Here is a 14957-nt window from a genome sequence, read left to right as displayed (position 1 = left end):
GAATGGCATGGCAAGTGCTATGAACAGGAAAAGGGTTGTGACAGACAGTGACTACGGGATACTTTACGTGGATTAAGGAAGGCCTTCCTTTCTTTCTTTTTATTTAAATTCCAGTTAGTTAACATGTAGCGTTAAATTAGTTTCACGTGTACAGTTGGGTTTTTTTGGATTCCATACATCATCTGGTGCTCACTCCTTAGTCCCCATCTAGTTGTGTTTTCTGTTTTGTTTTTGTTTTTTGTTTGTTTTTTAGAGAGCGTGAGCAGGGAAGGGGGGCAGAGGGACAGAGAGAGAGAATCTTAAGCAGGCTCTACTCAGTGCAGAGTCTGAATGGGGCTCGATCCCACAATCCTGGTATCACGACCTGAGCCAAAATCAAGATCTGGATGCTCAACTGACTGAGCCACCATTTTTAACTTTTTGAGGAATTTCCATACTGCTTTCCAAAGTGGCTATACCAGTTCATAAAGAATGTGTAAAACTCAACACCCCTCCAAAAAACCGAATAATCCAGGTAAAAAATGGATAGAAGACATGCATAGGCGTTTTTTTAAAGAAGACATCCAGATGGCTAACAGATACATGAAAAGATGCTCACCATCACTCATCATCAGGGAAGTACAAATCAAAACTACAATGAGATACCACCTCACACCTGTCACAAGGGCTAAACTTAAGAACACAGGGAATAGCAGTGGTTGGCAAAGACGTGGAGAAAGGGGAACCCCTTAAAACTGGTGATGGGAACGCAAACTCGTGCAGCCACTGAAGATATTTTTTTTTAAGTTTATTTATTTATTTTGAGAGAGAGTGCGCATGTGAGTGGGGAAGGGGCAGAGAGAGAGAGAGAGAGAGAGAGAGGGAGAATCCCAAGCAGCCTCCGCATGGTCAGTGTAGAGCCTGACTTGGGGCTCAAACTCACGAACCATGAGATCATGACCTGAGCAGAAATAAAGAGCCACTTAACCGACTGAGCCTCCCAGGTGCCCCTAAGGAAGGTCTTTCTGATGAGGTGAACATTCAGCTTGGTTAAATGACAAGAGATACTCAGCTGTGCAAAAACCTGGCGTGTAAGCATTCCATACAAAGAAAACAGCCGTGTATATGTAATGTATTATATGCCGTAATCTGAGAGCTTCCCTCACCCCTAAAGATGGAAGAAGTGGGATTTTACACAGAACCCACCCCTGGTTGGCTTGTTCCACTCACCCAGGTGGGATGCTGGAATCCACCTTGAGCGGCACCCCAAATGAGAGACCCCGACTCACAGGGCCCTCAGCTGTGGGGACCCTCCACCAGATCCCTCTTGGGGCACAGCCATATTTCCAACCTACTGCACGCTCTCATGGGGCCTCTGGGCATATGGTTTTCAGGGTTTCTAACCTCATTCCACAGGGAGGGGAACTTCAGGGAAATCCCAGCCTAGGTGCAGAATCACAGCAAGGAAAAGCCAGCCGGAAGCCCTCTTCCCTTGCTTTTAGGGAATTCCAGACTCTGCATATCTAAGCTCTGGAAGACGAAGAGTGGAAATTTCTCCAATCCCTGGAGGACATTCTGATAGAGCAGGAGCATAAAACCTGGATTCCCCAAGAGGAGTAAGGGACTCAGGGCTCTTGTGCCCCTACGAGGGTCAGAGGGGACAGTGGTCAGCACCGGCTGGGCCTCCTCTCAGGCAGCCTCACTGATTGTTCCTGGCTTTCAGGGCCCTCCCTGACGGGGCTTAGCCATCTCTGCAGTGATGTCTTTTGAGTGAGTATGGGAGAGAGGACTATTTGCCTTCTGGATTCTTCCTGGGCTCATTCCTCCAGATTGTCTTTGCTCATTTTCTTTTCCTCATGAGGATTCCTTCCATTTCCTCTCCCATCTCCTCAGGGTATCATATCCAATCAGTTCTTCAAGACCCATCTCAAAACTCACCTCAGCTGGGTGGCCCTCCCTGAGTGCTGTTACTTCATTAATGTCTTCTTGGCTGAATGCCAACAAACACCTAGACTCTTATTCATACCCTCTTGTTATTTCCCCTCTCTTCCTCACTTCCTCCCTCCCCACTTTCTTCTTTTCCTTCCTTCCTTCCTTCTTAATAATAAACTTTTTGAAAAAAGTTATTACTAAATTTGGAATGTGTAATGATAATATTTCAAACATATGTGAGGGGTATAAAACATTAACAATAGGGGCACTTGGGTGGCTCAGTCAGTTGAGTGTCAGACTCTTGATCTCGGCTCAGGTCATGATCTCAGGGTTCGTGGGATCAAGCCCCAAGTCCAGCTCTGTGCTAACAGCATGGAGCCTGCTTGGGATTCTGTCTCTCTCTCTCTCTCTCTCTTCCTCTCTCTGCCCCTCCCCCACTTGTTTTCTCTTTCTGTCTCCCAAAATATATAAGCTTAAAGAACATTACCAATAATGCAAAGATATGTATGCCCCCCACCACATACCAGCTCAAGAACAAAATATTACCAGGGGTGCCTGGTGGCTCAGTAGTTTTAATGTCCCGCTCTTTATCTTGGCTCAGGTCATGATCTAATGGTTCGTGAGTTCTAGCCCCGCATTGGGCTCTGTGCTTACAGCAGGGAGCCTGCTTGGGATTTTCTCTTCCCTCTCTCTGCTCCTCCCCCACTCGTGCACACACATGCACTGCTCACGCTCGCTTGCTCTCTCTCTAAATAAACTTTTTAAAAGATGTTTAAAAAGAACAAAATATTACCATTTCCCATGATATCTCAGTGTGCTCCTGCCCACCCTACCCCAATGGGTAACTGTGGGGAAATAAGTTCAAGAATTCCTTATACTTACATAAATGGGTTAAAAAAAAGCTTAGGGGGAAAGCTGCCACCACAGGGGGAAAGCTGCCACCACAGGGCGAAAGTGCCCAAGGTTAGTTAGTGAGATATTATAATGGGATCACGAGTAACTTGTTATATCACCTGCAGGCAACGACTTGCCATCTGGTGCCAATATGCTTTAATCACAAGCTCCACTTGTCCCCCAGAGCCTTTGTTTCTTGCACACACAAGTTAATGATTACCATCTGATTGTTTTCTTCACATTCATCACGTGTGTAAGATCTTAAGAACTCAATAGAGACAAAAAGTCTGTTTGGGGGCTCTTGCCTCCTCCCAGACATTAGCCTCTCTCATTTTCAATTCTGTGTCCGCTCTCTTGCTGGACAAGAGAGAACTCCAGACTCATAGTCTGCTACAGGTAACCACTATCCCGAACGTTGTGTCTATCATTCTCCCTTACTTTTCTTTGTAGTTTCACCACTTTCTATCTCTAACCAGTGAATTATTTAGTTCTGCATGCTTTTGAATTTTACACCAGTAGAATTTTACTATAGGTACTTGTTTTGTGCATTATTTTTTGGACTCTGCATTTTGTTTGTGAACGTCCTTCCATGTTGGTGCATGCTGCTGAGTTCATTTTCACTGCTGTATGGTGTCCTTGGGATGACTGCATCATTATTTGTTTATCCATTCTGTTGTTCTTCCACATTAGGATTGTCTGTATTCTTAATTATGAGCTATACCTCTATAAGCATTCTTGTAGATGTCTCCTGATGCATCTGTGTGGGAGTTTCTCCAAGATATGTACAAAGTATTAGAAATGCCAGTTCTAAGAGTACACACATATCCAACTTTATAGAAATGCCAAATGACTTCCAAAGTGGTTGTCCTAGTTTAAAGTCTCACCAGTGGTGGATGAGAACTCCTGGGGCTCCACATCCTTCATGACCTCAGTCTGTCATCTCTTAATTTTTGCCGATGTGGGGGCAAAATCTTGGAGGGTTTAGTTAGAATTTCTTTGATTTCTATGAAGTTAAATATTCTTTCACATGTATTTATCGGTCACTTAAGTTTCCTCTTTTGTTAAGAGCCTGTTCAAACCTTTTGCCCATTTTAAAAATGGAGCTGTGAGGTATTTTTTTCTCCTTACCTTTCTGGATATTGAATAGCTCCTCAGATATTCTCAATATATGCAGTCCTGTATTGGTTATATATTTTACCAATATCACCTCCTTGTTTGTGGAGTTTTTGTTTTCTATTTATGGCTTTCTTGAAACTGAAGTTCTTAATTTTAATTAAATTAGATGTGTAAATATTTTCCTTTGAGCTTTGTGCTTTCTGTGTATTATTTAAGCAATTCTTTCTATCTTGGGATCAGGATGATATTCTCTTACATTACCTTGTAAAAGCTTTACAGTTTTGCGTATGGCATTTAGGGTTAATTCACCATGAATTGAGTTTTGTGTGTTGTGAGAGAGGGATCAAATTTCATTTTGTTCACATGGACAAAAAGTTGTTGCCATAATTTATTATATAGTGTCCAATATAATATGCTGCTACCTCTATAATATGTTGCTACCTCTATCATATGCCAACTGTCCAAATATAATGTGGATCTGCATCTGCTTTCTCCTCTGTTCCATTGGTCCAATTAGCTAGGCTTGCAGTAAAACTATGCCATCTTAAGGATTATGGCTTATAAGAAGTCCTGATATTTTTGTGAGGCATGTCCTAACACATTTTTCTTTTTTTTTTTTTTAAGGATATTTTTGGTATTTTACTCCCCCATAACAAAAAGAGATAGGTTAAATAAATTAAATTGGAAACGAAAAAGGAGAGGATAATTGAAGTTGCTCCAGATATTGAAAAGAAAATCAGAGCATGTATATACAACATTATACCAATACATTTGAAAACCAATACAATAAAAAATTCTACAGGGGCGTCTGGGTGGCTCAGTCGGTTGGGCGTCTGATTCTTTATTTCAGCTCAGGTCAAGATCCCAGGGCAATGGGATTGAGCCCCTTGTCGGACTCCAGGCTGAACATGGAGCTGCTTGAGATTCTCTCTCTCCCTCTCCATCTGCCCCTCCACACTCTCTTGCACGCATTCGCTTTCTCTCTAAAAAAAAAACTAAAATAAAAAATAAGGGGCACATGGGTGGCTTAGTTGGTTGAGCATCCAAGTCTTGATTTTTGGCTCGGGTCATGATATCCCAGTTCATGGGATCAAGCCCCTCATCGGGCTCTGCACTGACAGCGCAGAGCCTGGTTGGGATTGTCTCTCACTCCCTCTCTCTCTCTGCCCCTTCCTGCTCATGCACTCTCTCTCTCTCTCTCTCAAAATAAATATAAGTAAATGATAAGATAAGATAAAATTTCTCAAAATGTATAACTCAGTCTGACTCAGCAACTGATTTTTTTAGAGAATTTTGTTTTCTAGTTATTGCTGACAATGTATATAAATGCAATAGATCTTTTCATTGCGTCCAGAAACTGAAGCTTTCCTGGATTTTGCCAGATAACATTTAGATTGGAATTTTTACATTAATGTAATTTGCTTTTTGTTGTTGTCCTTGGCCTATATATGTTTTGATATATAAAGGTCATGCTACCTTCTGAAAGATTTGGTATTAGATCAAAATTATAGCTCTTTGACTACTTGGTAAAACTCGCCAGTGAAATTGCCAGTGAACTCATTTGGGTCCTGTTAGTTGTTTTTGTTTTAATCAGATTTGGGAAGTTATGTATTTTAGTACTATGTCCATTTCACTCTTCTTCAAGTTCACTGGCATTAAGCCGTCCATTGCAACCTCTCATCTGCTAAAGGTCTGCAGGGTCTGTGGCAGGTCCCATCTTGTCCATTTCCACCATTGTTCCTTTTGGCTGCATTCTTCTACTCTTCGTTAATTTCACCAGGGTTTTGTCAATTTTATTAGTCTTTTCAGAAAAAAACAACTTTGGCTTTATTGATCATCTCCATGTTATGCTTTATTACTTTGTCACTTATTTCCGGTTCTTTGAAAAACATCCCCTTTCCTGTTATTTCCTTGAGTTTACTTTGCTTTCCACCCCCCCCCCAACTGCCTAAGATAAAAGTTTATTATTTATTATTTTTTAGCTTTTCCATATCTATCCATTATCAGAAGTTGGCCGGAAAACCCAAAATAAATATTTCACTACAAATTCTATAAAGCATTGAGTACAAACAGTCCTTTTATGTCATGTGTAAAATAAAATGTGGAGAGAAGGGGAAGAAGAGAGGCATTCTGGTGCAGGAAGCAGTGTCACCTTGGCAGTGTCTCCCTGGGCCCTGAGGACTCTAACATGGCATCCGTGGCGGTGGCACCTGGCCAAACACAATGTCACTGCAGAGGCAATGGTGCACAGGTTCTGGCGCCCGCCTCCTCAAGCAGCAGATGCCTCAGGAAACAGCACCAGAAGGAGTGAGAGCAGAAAATGAGGGACATTCAGGAACCATGCTGATGAAAGGGCTCATTCCCTGGGAACTCCTAGAAGTAACTAGAGGGAACCTTCGGGACGGGGGAAGGTTATGGGATGCACAGGTACTTTTCATAGGAATCAAGAGCCTGAAAAGATGTGCCTTATTAATTTTGACCAATTTTACCCCCTGGCCTGATATGGTCTGGGAAAATCTAGGGCTTTGAGCCATGAGAGCAAGGGAGCAGGGTATATGCAAAAAAATGGATAGAATCTAGTAATGTTGAAAAAGACAAGTTAGTAACTATTTTAAATATCAGTGTGGCATTTTTTCATTTTATTTTTAGTTTTTTTAAATTTACATCCAAATTTGTTAGCGTATAGTGCAACAATGATTTCGGGAGTAGATTCCTTAATGCCCCTTACCCATTTAGCCCATCCCCCCTCCCACAACCCCTCAGGTAACCCTCAGTTTGTTCTCCATATTTATGAGTCTCTTCTGTTCTGTCTCCCCTGTTTTTATATTATTTTTGTTTCCCTTCCCTTATGTTCATCTGTTTTGTCTCAAAGTCCTCATAGGAGTAAAGTCATATGATATTTGTCTTTCTCTGACTAATTTCACTTAGCGTAATATCCTCCAGTTCCATCCACATAGTTGCAAATGTCAAGATTTCACTCTTTTTGATTGCTGAGTAATACTCCATTGTTTATATCTATACCACATCTTCTTTATCCATTCGTCCATCAATGGACATTTGGGCTCTTTCCATCCTTTGGCTATTGTCGATAGTGCTGCTATATAAACATGGGGGTGCATGTGTCCCTTCGAAACAGCACACCTGTATCCCTTGGCTAAGTGCCTAGTAGTGCAATTGCTAGGTCGTAGGGTAGTTCTATTTTTAGTTTTTTGAGGAACCTCCATACTGTTTTCCAGAGTGGCTGCACCAGTTTGCATTCCCAATTATCAGTGTGGTTTTAAGATAAGAAAACAACTCTGCATTAGAGTTTCGTCCAAAGATGCTGAGATTTACATTACTGTTTCTTCACAAACAGGCCATTCCGCAGACCCCCGCTCTAAAGGGTAGAGTTAATGAGATTCTTTAACCAGTAAAGCCACTTGTAAACTACAGAAATTCTCAGAGGGATTCATCAATGCCCCATGCCTTCTGGAGGCATTTAACTAGCCACCTGGAGAATTTCCATCCCTAGACAATTATTTCACAATAAGGAAGAAAAAAAATTGCCTGAGGTTTTCAACTACAGTTAAATTCATTGGAGTCAACATGTCAGACAGTCAGTGTAGCTGCCCCGGGTCTGTTAGGCACAAAACTTTGCTCTTGAGGGATTGCTCATTTCCCACACTAGATAGCATATAGATGGGATCAAAAATTGTATATTCCAGATGATAGAGAATCTGACCTCCAAAATCAACTCACTCAATAGTTACTAGTAATGATAGAATTTTATTACAAGAAAGAGATGAAGAAAATTGCTGAGATATTTATATTTTATTTTATTATTTATTTTTTATTTGTTAATGTTTATTTTTGAGAGAGAGAGAGAGCACGTGACAGAGCATGAGCAGGGGAGGAACAGAGAGAGAGAGAGGGGGACATAGAATCCCAAGCAGGCTCCAGGTTCTGAGCTGTCAGCACAGACCCCAACTCAGGGCTTGAACCCACAAACCGTGAGATCATGGCCTGAGCTGAAGTCAGAGGCTTAACCCACTGAGCCACCCAGGCACCCCAGATATTTTATATTTTATAATGCACACACACTGCAATGCATTCATCAAATGACTTAGGTCAGGTTACTTCGTAAGCATAAGGTATACTTTACAGTCCCTGTGTGCAATCGAGTTCAAGCTGCCCTTGGTGAGATATTGCCTGAAATCACACCCTCACCTGGCTTCGTAATTACCAATCACCCTGAAAGCATTTCCGTACTAAGTCACTGTACACAAACCTATGACCTTACCCATTCTGAGTCTCTAACTTCCAGTCCTGGATCTTAACTGCCTACTGCATGCATGCATGCATTCATTCATTAGCAAATTCTCAGAATCTACTCTGGACAAAGCACTACAGTGTGGCTCATTTACACAGTGTGGCTAATATTGGGCCCTTCCTCCCCCATCGGCACCTTCTGTTTCTCTCTCCTATACGTCACAATACTCAACTATGTAGCCTGGAATGAAGGGAGGAAGGGAAAAAGAGAGAAAGAAAAAGAAGGGAAGAATGGTTTGCTTCCAGCTGGATTCAAGCAGATCCTGGCGTCATGAGGGTGCACGCACCCTTCAGCACCCCCAATCCTCTCCCCGGTGGTGAAGCTCCCCAGTCAGGACCAGGGGTGGTCAATTTCCCTTCAGTCACCAGATAGTTTCTTTTTTCAATGTTTACTTATTTTTGAGAGAGGGAGAGAGGATCCCAAGAGGGCTCTGTGTGGACAGCAGAAAGACCAGAGAGACCCATGCAGGGCTGGAACTCATGAACCCTGAGTTCATGACCTGAGCCAAAGTCGAAAGCTTAACCCACTAAGCCACTCAGGCACCCCTGCCAGGTAGTTTCTAATCCAGCTTTGGAGACAGGGACCATGGGAACGAGCCCCAAGTGAAAAACATTACGCACCCGGGGCGTTGCCTGTTGGCTGTTATTAAACCACCTCTCCTACAAGGGCCTCTGGGTGGCTGCACTTCGGTTCAGGTCATGATCTCACAGTCCACAAGTTCAAGCCCCATGTAGGGCTCTGTGCTAACAGCTCAGAGCCTGGGGCCTGCTTCGGATTCTGTGTCTCCCTCTCTGTCTCTGCCCCTCCCCCACTCATGCTCTGTCTTCCTCTCAGAAATAAATAAACATAAAAAAAATATTTTTTAACCACTTCTGCTACAGAGCACAATCAGGATGCAGCCAGGATGAGCCCCATGTAGGAGCTGGACATAAACCAGAGGACCTCAGCTCCAAAACTCACCAATGGGCTGCCTGAGTTGCCACTAATATCCACCGATCAGGACGAGGCCCTTCCAACCAATCAAGATGAGGCATTTTTCTTTCCCTTTCTCTCCTTAGGATACTGGGCCCAGGGGGAACCTGGGTTTTGTCTGTTTAAGCAGGGTCCCCACTCTGTTCCAGGAGACTACATTAAGTATCCTCTGTCAGTGCTGTGTCTCTTTTCGGCTCCAGCCGTAGCCTCTGTAAAGCCTTCTTGTGCCTTTGTTTTTGGGGGACTCATCTCATCGCTGTCATTGTAGGGCCAAAAACGCAATTCCGGTAATGTTTTTGAAGGATTTCCCTGGTGTACCATCTCAGAAACTAGGAGACGCCCAGCATTTAATAACTGCCGTATGTCCCACAAGTACCGTGTGAGATACTTCATCTCAAAAACCAGCGGTCACGGGACTAGAGAGTGCCTGAATTCTGGCTCTCCACAGTGAGCGTGGCACTTACCCTCTCTATGCCCACAGTCTTCTCATCTGTAAAATAGAAGCAAGGATATTACCTATTCCATAGGTTATAGCCAGGATGAGACAAGACACTCCATGTAGAACATTTAGTACAGCTAATTATGAATGCTATGCTTCTTGGGTTTTGAAAAAAACCTTCATATTCTAAACCACCCTTTTTGTGTATGATCACAAGTACAATAAATCACAGGATCGTAATGTTGAGAGGTTAACACGTTTAGCCTATAATATAGATAAAAGACTATATATCTATCTTTTTAAAAACAGCATAACCTCAGAGTGAAGTGTAAAGCTGCCAAGAAGGAGCCAGTCCTGTCTGAGGAGCATGTATGTGTCTGTGGGGTCAGCCGGCCAGGCTGCAGGGTCACCCGCAGACTGGGTGGCTTAACAGACATGTATCATGGCTGAGTTCTGGAGGCTAGAAGTCCTAGATCAAGGTGTCAGCGGGGTGGTTTCTTCTGAAACCTCTCTTGTGGCTTGTAGATGGCTGTTTTCTCTCTCTGTCTTCACGTCGTCTTCCTTCCGTGTAGGCCTGTGTGCTAATCTCCTCTTCGTGTAAGGACACCAATCTTTGGATTAGGACCCACCCTAAGAACCACACTTTGACTACCTCGTTAAAGACCTAGCATCAAGTGCAGTCACGTTCTGGGACAATAGGGCCTTGGGACTTCAATACATGAATTTTGAGGGGTACACAATGCAGCTCGTAATTCATTATTTGTAATGAATTATTTGCCGATTCTAACCAATCACCACCCCCTTTATTTTACACGCTTTTGTCCTAAAGAGCATCTAGCCCTTACACCGATTTGCTTCCTTTCTGGAAAAGTGGATAGGCCTGCAGGTCTGAAGTTGAGTTTAAAACTAGTGGCAAATGAAAAACACAAATCATCGAGTGTTTCAAAAAGCCTTTAAATGATAGTTGAGTTGCATGAGGTACCAGAGAAGGATGTGGCAGGAGTCAGGACTACAGCGATCTTCAGCTGATTCCCTCTGGTGTGTTTCTGTGTATCTGTTGGCATGATGGTTCACAGCCCTCTCTGGAGCTCTCTGGATGGGATCTGAAACCAGCTGTAGGGGGGAAGGCAAGGAGACATGGAAGAAAGAGGCAGGCCACTTCAGTTTGGTAGGTGGCAGTTGTAATAAACAAAGGGAGTTTTCATGTCAGGTTTGTCTCATCGGGAGCAAGATGAATGGATCCCTGCATCCGCCTGCCAGATCTTAAAAGTTCATAAAGAGAGGGGCGCCTGGGTGGCTCAGTCGGTTAAGCGGCCGACTTCAGCTCAGGTCACGATATCGCGGTCCGTGGGTTCGAGCCCCACGTCGGGCTCTGGGCTGATGGCTCAGAGCCTGGAGCCTACTTCCGATTCTGTGTCTCCCTCTCTCTCTGCCCCTCCCCCGTTCATGCTCTGTCTCTCTCTGTCTCAAAAATAAATAAAACGTTAAAAAAAAAAAAAAAAAAAGTTCATAAAGAGGCCCCAAAAGGGTTCAGTCACGTATACCATGCAGGTGTTCTCAACACCACATCACCATCTCAAGGCTGTGTCCTTAGAGCAGCCTCTGGGGGCGGGAAAAGCAGGAGGACCCCACATCCCCAGGACGGGGGAGGAGGAGAGGAACCTCTAATACCCGAGTCCAGCTCGCAGGTCAATCGTGTCTTTTCAATGACCTTCTCCAACGTGGCAATATACATCATATGTATCATTGATTTCCTTTATTCTCATACCCTCTAGTTTCTGGAAACAGAAGGGTGAATCACTACATTATCTTACAGAATACCAGAACCCCTGGGAGAATGGATCAGTTATGACACGGAAGGTGTAGAACAAAGAGCCTGGCTTTTTATTTATTTTTTTCAGTTTATTTATTTTGAGAGAGACAGAGAAAGCGAGCAGGGGAGGGGCAGAGAGAGAAGGAAAGAAAGAATCCCAAGCGGGCTCCACACTGTCAGCACAGAGCCCAAATGTGGGGCTCAAACTCCTGGAGCCGTGAGATCATGACCTGAGCCGAAACCAAGAGTCAGATGTTTAACCCACTGAGCCACCCAAGTGCCTCAAGAGCTTGGCTTTTTATTTATTTTATTTTATTTTATTTATTTATTTATTTATTTATTTATTTATTTATTTATTTATTTTTAAGAGCTTGGCTTTTTAAATGATTTCTGCTTTGTGGCAAGAAGCTGCTAGGCGGATTTCACTTGCCTGCAGGACGTCTGGAAGGAGATGTAATATTGGAAATTTTCTCTGAGTAATTTCACCTATGGCACAATTTGCTCTGTCACCCGAGGAGTTTGTTGTAATACTCTGGTTCTTGGAACAGAAAAGCTGTTTAAACAAAGCAGTTTCTCCTCCGTGGTGATTTAACAATCTAGCAATGAGGAGGGGAAAAAAAAAAAAAAAACTTTCACAAAACTTGGCAACCTAAGCTCAAAATTCTTTCCGCATTTCAGGCAAGTATACATCCCCTTCACTTACAATTAAATCCCTTGGGTCACTCTCAACAGAAGCAAGACTTTGATTCCAAGTTAATAAAATTGTTACTCATTGTCTTCAGCTGGGGTCTGTGAACTGGCCAAAAAAAACCTTAGGAATGGTTTGACTCTGTCTCTCGGCTCTAAATTATTTATGTGCATAATCATTAAGTAAGTGGTGTAAATATCTTATTTACATAAGGCAGAAGTGGTGTTTACAGATACAAAACCAAAGCTTAATTAGCAGTCAGTGTCTCCCCCCACCAAGAATTCAAGGTGCTGGGGGAGGGGCTTACTGCTGCCTCTCCAAGTTATCATCAGGTTTCCTTAATGTGGAAATTAGAAGGATGCATATCTGAGGTTGCTGATTTCTTTGGTGGTGGTGGTGAACTGTGAGTTTCCTTTCACGATTCAGATTTGGAGCAAAGCAGTGAAACTGCATTTTAAGGCCTGTTCTCCAATATCCCAGGGACTTCTTTCATATTTTCCCACAATGGACAGACTTTTTCCACTGACCTTAATTCTATATAACCTCAGAACAAAAGTTTCTTTTTTTTTCTTTCTTCCTTTCTTTCCTTCCTTCTTTCTTTCTTTCTTCCTAACATTCTTTCACAAAGTTAAAAATCACTACCCTTTAGGGGCTCCTGGGTGGCTCAGTCGGTTAAGCGTCCGACTTCGGCTCAGGCCGTGATCTCACGATTCGTGAGTTCAAGCCCCACATCGGGCTGTGTGCTGATAGCTCCAAGCCTGAAGCCTGCTTCAGGCTCTGTGTCCCTCTCTCCCTCTCTGCCCCTCCCCTGCTCACGCTCTGTCTCTCTCACAAAAAAAAAAACTTTAAAAAGTAAAGTGTTTAGGGGCACCTGGGTGGCTCAGTCGGTTGAGCATCCGACTTTGGCTCAGGTCATGATCTCACGGTCTGTGGGTTCAAGCCCTGTGTCGGGCTGTGCGCTGACAGTTCAGAGCCTGGAGCCTGCTTGGGATTCTGTGTCTCCCTCTCTCTCTGCCCTCCCCTGCTCATGCTCTGTCTCTCTGTCAAAAATAAATAAACATTAAAAAAAATTTAATAAAAATAAAAAAAAAAATCACTACCCTTTAACACCAGCAAGATGACTTAGATGACTATGTCTCTGGCTCTATCATTAAAAGGCTACTTCTGGCAAAATCTTAGATGCCCAGTTTGGACTATCAATTGTTTAGTAAGCACTTTGGAAGGGTTTCCTTAGTTCACTGACAATTAGTGAGGTAAAATAGTACTACCACTCAGTACCTGGGAGGGTTTTGTTTTGTTTTAAGGCATAATGTCTTAAGCCCTGGTGGACTGTAATAACCAGAAGACTTTGATGAAAGAGAACTACCCCCTGCTGTGAACAGCCAGGAGCAAAGTTAACCATTACAAAATACCAATTTTGCAAGAAATTATGTCACTGATGCAGAAGTTACTGGTTAACTGCAGTCCAGTGTCTGAATTAGTGGAAAGAGCTGCCTTAGTGAACTATAATGTTCTGATGTCATTTAAAGTTTGGAAGTTCCAATTTAGAAAACTGGTATCGGTCAACAAGACATGACTAGCATAGCAAGTAGTATGATGGAAGCCAGATACCCTGGTACTTTCTCCTCACATATATTGATTTCTAACTTAATTATAAACTAACTCCAGAAGTTTCAATGATTGTGCAATATAACATTTTTCAGCCCATCAGATTTATGACCTATTTGATCATTTCCCAGTGACATTTTCAGATAGTGCAGAAAAACCATAAGGGGTGTAGATTTGAAAAGAACTTCTTAAAACATCTACGTGAACAAATGAGAAGGCTGTAGGTCCATTTAAGTTCACATGCAGTAAAACCTTACCTATTTAAAACCCAGCACACCCTGAACCCTGCCTGATTTTTCCCATGATTAACTCAGTTTTCATCTGAAAGAGACAAATGAAAAAAAAATTAGTATCACGAATTTACTCGAGGCAGAAGGAGAAAGAGAGGAAAGAAAAAACAGATCACCACATTACATTTATTGCAAGATGCATACGTTTTTTCATCGTCTCTGAAGTCAGGATGTGCCTTACAGTCAAGGTAGTCTTATACCTGTCCTTGACCAAGTGTGGTGTGTTGTGTGAGCAAGAAGGAATCAGGCCAAAAGGTTCACGTTGCCACCACCCAAGCTGAGAGATGTGCATGGTTAATACTTCATATGTGAAGCTTAGTTCCCTTTTTTACTCTTTTAATATTTATTTATTTTTGAGAGAGACAGAGAGAGAATAAATAAAATTTATTTATTTTTGAGAGAGACAGAGCACAAGCAGAGGAGGGGCAGAGAAAGGGAGACACAGAATCCGAAGCAGGCTCCAGGCTCCAAGCTGTCAGCACACAGCCTGACACGGGGCTCAAACCCACGAACCTCAAGATCATGACCTGAGCCTAAGTCAGACACCTAACCACTGAGCCACCCAGGCACTCCAATCATGGTATAATCTTTAAAAAATTCATTTAAGGGGCGAGCCTGGAGCCTGCTTCAGATTCTGTGTCTCCCTTTCTCTCTCTGCCCCTCCCCGGTTTGTGCTCTCTCCCTCTCTTTCCTTCCCTCTCTTTCTCTCTCTCTCTTTCCCTCTCAAAAATAAATAATAAACATTTTTAAAAATTAAGATTAAACTATGATTTAACATTGGAACAACAAGTCTTAGGAGTGTCGTAACGAATATTTTGCTTACATTTTCCCATTTATGTACACTGTTATACAATAGAAACCTATGTCTAAATAAAATCTGAAGAAGAGCTTTCAGTAAGTAAAACCTTAAAAAAAAA

The 14957-nt window shown here is 42.7% G+C and overlaps 1 long non-coding RNA gene across 1 annotated transcript; it reads right to left on the bottom strand.

The window, feature by feature from the left end:
* Positions 1–10576: 10576 nt before the first annotated feature.
* On the bottom strand, positions 10577–11449 carry LOC122218925. Its single transcript, XR_006202172.1, has 2 exons — positions 11313–11449; positions 10577–10754 (listed from the first exon to the last, which is right to left on the bottom strand). It is a non-coding gene; the product is annotated as an uncharacterized LOC122218925 (long non-coding RNA).
* Between the last annotated feature and the right edge of the window lie 3508 nt (positions 11450–14957).

The sequence above is a fragment of the Panthera leo genome, chromosome B2 (genome assembly GCF_018350215.1).
Source record: "Panthera leo isolate Ple1 chromosome B2, P.leo_Ple1_pat1.1, whole genome shotgun sequence".
Classification (NCBI taxonomy): Eukaryota; Metazoa; Chordata; class Mammalia; order Carnivora; family Felidae; genus Panthera; species Panthera leo.
The sequence above is the reverse complement of the archived record's forward strand: the minus strand, read 5'-3'. Positions and strand labels throughout refer to the sequence as shown.